The following is a 9,610-nucleotide window of genomic DNA, read 5'->3' as shown; positions in this document are numbered from 1 at the left end:
GCAAACGAAGTACATAAATTGAACAGGGCATTTAAATTACCCAAAAGATCACAAGAGCATAAGTGAAAAGACCTATATTTGCATAACAAATAACTTCCTTACAAATACTAGCCTCCTACATGATGCCATTTCTCTTAAATGCGAAAAGCTTCTACTTTGCTAAGATTCAGGAAGGGAGTATAATACACTGGTCAAGAGCATGGACAAGGTATCCAGCTGCCTGCTATTTTACTGCTGCTAAGGACCTGGTAACCTTGCACATATCATCTGAACCCTGCTGAGCCCATAACAGTAAAATGATGCCTTCTCATAGGGTTTGTGGTTAAAATTAAAAGAGATGATCATGAAAAGTGTCAAGCATGAAATAAGGACCCAGTATATTTTACCTTTTGATTCAGTTATACATGTATTCAAATTCTTTCCCCACTTAGGTTATTAAAGAGTATTGATCAGAATTCCCTATGCTCTACAGTAGGTCCTTATTGGCTATGTATTTTAAATATAGCAGTATCTACATGTCAATCCCAAACTCCCAATTTGGCCCTCCCCATCCCCACCAATACCAACTTCCCCCTTGGTAAGCCTAAATTCATTCTCTAAGTCTGTAAATATGTTTCAGCTTAGTAAATATTAGGTTGGTGTGAACATAATTATGGTTTTGGACTGTGAATTTTAAATCATTATAACTAAGCTCAAGCACATATTTATTAGCCAAAATAGGAACCATTGCAATCAACACGTTTTTGCCAACAAGAAATGTTTGTTTATTCCTGTAGAATAAAAATCCATGCTTTGGGATTTGACACTCTTGGAAAGCAATTTCCCTGCAAAAAGCTGTTGAGGTGCTTGAGGAAGTGGTAGTCAATTGGCAATAGGTCAGGTGGGTGTGGCGGAAGAGGCAAAACTTTGTAACCCAGTTTGTTCAACTTTTGAAGCGTTGGTTATACAATGTGTGGTTGGGCATTGTCGTGGAGAAGAACTGGCACCTTTTTGTTGACCAATGCCAGCTGGTAGGCACTGTAGTTTTCAGTGCATCTCATTGATTGCTAAGTGTGCTTCTCAGATATAATGGTTTCACTGGGATCCAGAAAGCTGTAGTGGATCAGACAGGTAGCAGACCACCAGATAGAGACCATGACCTTTTTTTGTTGTAAGTTTGGCTTTGGGAACTGCTTCAGAGCTTCTTCTTGGTCCAACCGCTGAGCTGGTCATCGCCAGTTGTCCTATAACATCCACTTTCTGTCACACATCCCAATCAGATGGAGAAATGGTTCTTGTTGTGTATAATAAGAGAAGACAACACTTCAAAGTGATGATTCTTTTGATTTGCCATCAGCTCATGAAGCACCCGCTTATTGAGCTTTTTCACTTTTCCAATTTGTTCAAATGCTGAATTACCATAGCTTGGTCAATGTTGAATTCTTTGGCAACTTCTTGTATAGCTGTAAGAGAATCAACTTTGATGATTCTCTCAATTGGTGGTTGTCAACTTCTGATGGCAAGCCACTGTGGTCCTCTTCTTCAAGGCTCTTGTCTCCTTTGTAAAACTTCTTGAACCACTACTGCACTGTCTGTTCATTAGCAGTTCCTGGGCCAAACGCATTGTTGATGTTGGGAGTTGTCTCTGCTGCTTTTTGACCCATTTTGAATTCAAATAAGAAAATCATTCGAATTTGTTTTTTGTCTAACATTATTTCTAAGTCACATGTAATAATAACAACTTGCTAGAAAAAAAAAGTGAGTAATGCACATTAAAGTGATGTATATCATAGCCACATTTATTTAACAATGTATTCCAATATCAAATGGCAATTTTCAACAGTGTAAAACTGCAGTTACTTTTGCACCAACCTAGTAAGTTATTTGTCCAGTATCATTTTTTTTAGATTCCGCCTATTAGTGATATGTTTGTCTTTATCTGTCTGACTTACTTTACTAGTATAATAATCTCCAGGTCCATTCATATTGCTGCAAATGGCCTTCTTTCATTCTTTTAAATGGCTGAGTAATATTCCATTGTATGTATTACCACATCTTCTTTATCATCCATCTGTTAATGGATGTTTAGGTTGCTTCCATGTCTTAGCATTTTACCTTTTCTTATTGGTTATGGTTCCCTGTTTTTGCACAAAGAATTACATAACACAGAGTCTACTATGTACCCCTTTTTGCTTATCCTCTGGAAAAAGGGGCATGTCATCATCATACTAATTCAGGCAAAATGTCAGATAGAAGGTGAAGGAAAGATGAAGAAACAAATCAATGGTAGGTGATATTTCCCTGTGAGGCTACATGAGTTTATTATGCTTGTGTATGGCTTTTCCTGGTTTTAACCAGAAAAGGAGGTGGCCTGGATATCATTAGGGAAAATCCCCTTATCCTAGCACTTGGTAAGGTTCTTACTGAATTCCTAGTCACAGTACAACCAAGCATGAAGTAGAAAAGGATTACTGAACATTTTCTAGGGTATCTCCAATACCCTGCAACATTCAGGATTAGGTTAGAAGCATATTTTGTTTTCTGAATTTGAATGGAAATCATTGTAGTATAAAGTGGAAGCAAAGTTGATAGGCATCAAACATATTGTTTAGATATTACCTAATACCAATCAAACTTTTATGCCTTTGTTATTGGTCCAGCCAGGAGGACACATGTGAAACTCAAGACAATAAGAATTTTCCCTCTGGGCCAGACTAGAGAGAACAGAGAAGGCAATGGCACCCCACTCCAGTACTCTTGCCTGGAAAATCCTATGAACGAAGGAGCCTGGTAGGCTGCAGTCCATGGGGTCGCTAAGAGTCGGATACGACTGAGCGACTTCCCTTTCACTTTTCACTTTCATGCATTGGAGAAGGAAATGGCAACCCACTCCAGTGTTCTTACCTGGAGAATCCCAGGGACGGGGGAGCCTGGTGGGCTGCCGCCTATGGGGTCGCACAGAGTTGGACATGACTGAAGTGACTTAGCAGTAGCAGTAGCAGACTAGAGAAGCTTCTATTCTCACTGGTAATGAATTTGAAAGTACATGAACCCAGAGCCTCTGTCAGCTGTGACCATGGCCAAATGGAACTTGTGTGAAAGAATAAAGCTGACACAGGTAAAAGATAGTGAGAACATCCTGGCAGTGGAAGAATATCTGTTTTCAGTCATCAAGATAAGATTGGTCAGGTTTTAAATTTGTGAATTACCCTTACAACTGTCTAATAACTTCTCATAAGGCCCTCAATCCAAACCGTCACCTTCTATTTTGAATAGCTGGTTCTGTTCAGTTCAATAGCTCAGTCATGTCCAACACTTTGTGACTCCATGGACTACAGCACGCCAGGCTTCCCTGTCTATCACCAAACTCCTGGAGCTTGGTCAAACTCATGTGCATTGAGTCGGTGATGCCATCCAACCATCTCATCCTCTGTTGTCCCCTTTTCCTCCCGCCTTCGATCTTTCCCATCATCAGTGTCTTTTCCAATAAGTCAGTTCTTCCCATCAGTTGCCAAAGTATTGGAGTTTCAGCTTCAACATCAGTCCTTCCAATGAATATTCAGGACTGATTTCCTTTCAGATTGCCTGGTTAGATCTCCTTGCAGTCCAAGGGACTCTCAAGAGTCTTTTCCAACACTGCAGTTAAAAAGCAGCAATCATTCAGTGCTCAGCTTTCTTTATAGTCCAACTCACATTCATACATGACTACTGGAAAAACCATAGTTTTGACTAGATGGACCCTTGTTATGAAAGTATTGTCTCTGCTTTTTAATATGTTGTCTAGATTGGTCATAGCTTTTCTTCCAAGGAGTAAGCGTCTTTTAATTTCATGGCTGCAGTCACCATCTACAGTGATTTTGAAGTTCCCAAAAATAAACTCTCTCACGGTTTCCATTATTTCCCCATCTATTTGCCATGAAGTGATGGGACCAGATGCCTTAATCTTAGTTTTCTGAATGTTGATTTTAAGCCAACTTTTTCACTCTCCTCTTTCACTTTCATCAAGAGGCTCTTTAGTTCCTTTTTGCTTTCTGCCATAAGGGTGGTGTCATCTGCATATCTGAGGTTATTGATATTTCTCTTGGCAATCTTGATTCCAGCTTGTGCTTCTTCCAGCCCAGCGTTTCTCATGATATACTCTGCATATAAGTTACCTAAGCAGGGTGACAATATACAGCCTTGACATACTCCTTTTCCTATTTGGAACCAGTGTGTTATTCCATGTCCAGTTCTAACTGGTGCTTCTTGACCTGCATACAGATTTCTCAGGAGATAGGTCAGGTGGTCTGGTATTCCCATCTCTTTCAGAATTTTCCATAGTTTATTGTGATCCACACAGTCAAAGGCTTTGGCATAGTCAATAAAGCAGAAATAGATGTTTTTCTGGAACTCTCTTGCTTTTTCCATGATCCAGCAGATGTTGGCAATTTGATCTCTGGTTCTTCTGCCTTTTTCTAAATCCAGCTTGAACATCTGGAAGTTCATGGTTCATGTACTGTTGAAGCCTGGCTGCAGAATTTTGAGCATTACTTTGCTAGTGTGTGAGATGAGTACAATTGTGTGGTGGTTTGAGTGTTCTTTGGCTTTGCCTTTCTTTGGGATGGGAATGAAAACTGACGTTTCCCAATCCTGTGGCCACTGCTAAGTTTTCCAAATGGGCTGGCATACTGACTGCAGCACTTTCACAGCATCATCTTTTAGGATTTGAAAGAACTCAACTGGAATTCCATCACCTCCCCTAGCTTTGTTCGTAGTGATGCTCCCTAAGGCCCACTTCACTTTACATTCTGGAACGTCTGGCTTTTGGTGAGTGATCACACCATTGTGGTTATCTGGGTCATGAAGATCTTTTTTGTATATTTCTTCTAGGTATTCTTGCCACCTCTTCTTAACATCTTCTGCTTCTCTTAGCTTCAGTTCAGTCACTCAGTCATGTCCGACTCCTTGTGACCCCGTGAATCGCAGCACACCAGGTCTTCCTGTCCATCACCATCTCCCGGAGTTCACCCAAACTTATGTCCATCAAGTTGGTGATACCATCCAGCCATCTCGTCCTCTTTCATCCCCTTCTCCTCTTGCCCCCAATCCCTCCCAGCATCAGAGTCGTTTCCAATGAGTCAACTCTTCACATGAGGTGGCCAAAGTATTGGAGTTTTCAGCTTTAGCATCAGTCCTTCCAATGAACACCCAGGACTGATGTCCTTTAGAATGGACTGGTTGGATCTCCTTGCAGTCCAAGGGACTCTCACGAGTCTTCTGCAACACCACAGTTCAAAAGCATCAATTCTTCAGTGCTCAGCTTTCTTGACCACTGGAAAAACCAGAGCCTTGACTAGATGGACCTTTGTTGGCAACGTAATGTCTCTGCTTTTGAATATGCTATCTAGGTTGGTCATAACTTTCCTTCCAAGGAGTAAGCGTCTTATAATTTTTCTTAGGTAGATGACATTAAAAATGTCAAAGATGTTTAAACTTTAAAATCACCAGCTATTTGTTTTTGGTCTAGCATATACTATCTTGGGGAAACAGTCCATAAACTTTTATTTAAAAAACTGTAATTCATCATTGAAGAGGCTATTCTTTCCATCAGACTGTATTTGAACTTTTGTGGAAAATAGGTTGATAGAAATGTGATGAATTGTTTCTTATTCTCAACTAATTTATTCTGCTGATTCATCTGTCTATCCTAATGCAAATAGTCCACTGTCTTAACTGCTATAGTTCTGTAGTAAACTTTGAAATCAAAAAGTGTGAATCTTCCAACCCTGTTCTGCCTTTTCAGGACTTTTTTGGCTATTCTTGGTCCTTTGAATTTCCCTGTGAATTTTAGGATCAGCTTGTCAATTGCAAAAAGCCAGCTGGTGTTTTGATAAGTATATTATTGAATAGAAGTGTAGAACAGTTTGAAGAGTATTACCATCTTAACAATATTAAGTCTCCTTATTTTTAAATGTGTGATGTCTTTTCATTTATTTAGGTAATCTTTAATTTCTTTCAACAATATTTTATAGTTTTAAAATATATGGTTTACATTTGTTTTGTTAAATTTGTTCATATTTGTTCTCTTGATGTCAGTGTGAATGCAACTGCTGTCTTAATTTTCTTTTTTGGAGTGTTCATTGCTAGCATCGAAATTCAATTGATTTGTATATATTTTGTATTGGTGTGAGTCTTGCAACTTTTCTGAACTAATTTACTATTTCTAGTAATATTTTCATGATATTCCATAGGATTTTCTATGTACAAGATTATTTCTTCTGCAAATAGAGATAGTTCTACTTCTTTCCAATCTGAATGCCTTTTATTTCACTATATTACTTGATTGGCCTGACTAGACTTTTTGGTAGAATGTTAAATAGAAGTTACATAAGTGAATATATTTGTGTTGTTCCTAATCTTAGGGGAAAATAGGTTTTCAGTATCAAGTATAATGTTAGCTGTGAACTTCTCATAGATGCCTGTAGTCAGTTGAGGAAATCCCCTTGTACTCTTAGTTTCTTTGGCATTGTTATGATAAAGGATGCTGGATTTTATCAAAAGGTTTTCTTAGGTCTGTTGTGATCATCGTGTGATTTTGTCCTTCATTGTATTAATGTTATTACATTCATCAATTCTCTGATTGTAAGATACCTTGAGTTACTGGAATAAGGCCCAATTTATAATGGTGTATAATATTTTTTTATGTCATTAGATCTCTGTTTTAGTATTTTGTCAAGGATTTTTGCATCTATATTTATAAGTTATTGGTCTCTAGTTTTCTTTTGTTATGAAGTCTTTGGCTTTGGTATCAGGATAATACTGGCTTTATCGAATGAATTAGGAGGTATTTACTGTTTCCATTTTTGCATTAGTTTGTGCATAATTGGTATTAATTATTCTTTAACTGTTTAATAGACTTCACTAGTAAAACCATTTGGGCCTGAACTTTTTTTCTGTCGAAAGCTGTTACTAGAGTCAGTTTCAATAGTTTATATTTTTCTAAGAATTTGTCTACTTTATCTGAGTTATTTAATTTGTTGGCATGTATTCATAGTATTCACTTGTAATCCTTTTTATTTCTGTAAGGTTGGTAGTAATGTCCCGTTTTTCCCTCCTCATTTTATATATTTGAGTCTTTTCTCTTTTTTTTTTTTTTTTTTTGATCTGTCTAAAGTTTCATCAGTTTTGTTGATCTTTCAAATAACTTTTGGCTCATTGGTTTTCTCTATTGTTTTTCTGTTACCTAATTCATTAAATTTTGCTCTGATATTTATTGTTTCTTTCCTTCTGTGGGCTTTAGGGTGCTCTTCTTTTTCAACTTGAGACCAGTTTTTAATACTTAATTTTCAGCTATTGATCCCAAGCATGCAGGTATATAAATTCACACTCCAAATAAGGAATTCACTACTCAACATCAGTTTGTGATTTTTCTTTTTTGGATTATTACTCCCTCTCTATTTATTGACGTAAAGAACTTTCTTTCTATTTTGCAAAACTACTATGTCTATATTTAAGTTAATTATCCTAGGTAGTGTGTCAGGATGAATATCCATTACAAACCAATAATCCCATTCATGTCACTTATGAATTGTTGGTTAGTGGAAAGTTAGGGCTCAAAACTTATCCTATTCACAAATAGTTGATTCTTAAAGATGAAGGAGAAAGATTGCATGTGGATAAGAACGAATTATAATTATGCCTTCCACACTGAAAAGTAGAATACAGCTTTTGGTAAAGTCTCCATAGGGGAGGATGTTTGCTTTGCAGAAATGAATATGAGATATAAAACTACTATTTTTCTGCAACCAAATTGTTTGACTATGTCTTCAAGTAAGCTTATATATAACTTGCTCAGAAAAGGAAAATGATTTTTTGATTCAGTGTTACATTCAATAGTAGTAGGTAATTATAATAAATTATTTTAACAATCTCTTTAATAAAGAAAAGCTAACAGAATGGCACTCTTTTCTGATTTTTACTGTCATTTTTATACAAATTATTTGAAAATTGTGGAATCAATATTTTTTTAAAGATAAGCATGAACTAGAAGTAGTAAAGTAAAATCTCTTTCTCTCCCAAACTTTTATGATCTTAAAAAAGAAAAAAATCACTCTTTTCTGTGTCTCATTTCTTTGTCTACAAAATATGATTAATGACACTAATCTGTGGACAATTTATAGCAAAGATGTAAGAGACAGAGCAGAATCTGAAATGTAATTTTTGCCCCTTATCAAGGAAACCCTGTATAATAAAAGACTGCATTATTCAGATGCTGACTATCCCAAGTGTTTAACATTATTGAAACTGTGGGTATGCTGTAGAAAGTTAAATAGCTCACCATGTGAAGTCTGTCCTTTTTTTAATTAATACTTTGGAGAGAAAGAGAAATCTACTAGATCAGGTGTCTCAAAATCATCTCATTGTTTTCATCTACCCTATTTATAAAATGCTTTGCTCTAGGCTTTGCCTAATTATATTTTTGAGTTCCTGTATATTTTTAATCTAGCTGAAATAATGAGCATGCTTCCAAACACTGAATGCTAAGTAAAGCCTGTTTGTTGCCCTTGGATAAGGTTCTATTGTCATATTTGGTGGGCCTATATTTCACCTCCCATCATTTTTTCATATGTAGCCAGGGTACCAGCTCAGCTACCAAGACACCAAAACTGAGAAAAGAAAGGGATGGATTCAGTAATTTTGATATTCATTACTAATTGTTAAGAAAATATAAAAATAAAAAAATAAACCTGAACATAAAAGAAATACACTTAGTCTTTTTAATTAGAGAACCAGTGAAATAGTGTTTGACTTTAGAACACTGTTAACCACTGAATAAGACTTACCCTCTAGATTTATACATATTTTTTAAATTTTTATATACATATTTTAATATGAAATATAAAATGTAAATATAAATTTCTATATTTGTATATAAAATATAAAGTTTTATATTCTATACAAAATATAAATATAAAATATATTTTTTAAGAATCCTAGAATTAGCCTTTTCTTTTGACTCTTGGGCTTGAGAAAAACCCTATCCTTACCAATTTAAAATGCAAAATTTGAGCCTTTCCAAATTTTTGTTTCCTTTTCTTTATACCTAACCTAACTCAGAAACTTCTTATCACACTGTTAGTCTGTTTTAAAAATCTTAGTAACAACTACATACCACTTAGAATAACAAGGTAACAGTACCTTCCTTTGATGACTATGCTTTCCCATAGGATGCATTCAGTAAGTATTTGTTCAACAGATAAAGTAGAAAAATATAAGTTTATGATGAGCACAAGCTATGAGTCAAGAATATAGCAGCTGCCAGTTCAAGGAATTATGGACTGTTTTTGTAGGAATGATGTGCACAGGGAAAGAGGTCAGGTATCATCCATGGATTGTTCATGTCACAGGAAGAATGAGTCCTGTGTATAACTATTTTTGTTTCTTATTTCCCCAAAGGAAAAAATTAGAATACAAAATGAGATACCCATTTATATGAATATTGGTTCCAGCTATTATTTTGTTGTTGTTTGCTTATTTGCAAAAGCAGGAACAAAGAAGTGAATACTTTGCTAATGCAGTCATCAGCAGGAATGTTCGTCTGCTAAGATCTGGCCTCTGCATAAGTGAAATGTTAACTTTGGGAGAGAAGACA

General features: G+C 36.1%; 1 pseudogene; it reads right to left on the bottom strand.

Moving 5' to 3' along the window:
* Positions 1–707: 707 nt before the first annotated feature.
* Positions 708–1,691, bottom strand: LOC114117471 (histone-lysine N-methyltransferase SETMAR-like; annotated as a pseudogene).
* Positions 1,692–9,610: the final 7,919 nt, after the last annotated feature.

The sequence above is a fragment of the Ovis aries genome, chromosome 13 (genome assembly GCF_016772045.2).
Source record: "Ovis aries strain OAR_USU_Benz2616 breed Rambouillet chromosome 13, ARS-UI_Ramb_v3.0, whole genome shotgun sequence".
Lineage (NCBI taxonomy): Eukaryota > Metazoa > Chordata > Mammalia > Artiodactyla > Bovidae > Ovis > Ovis aries.
This window is presented reverse-complemented; position numbering and strand designations above follow the sequence as displayed.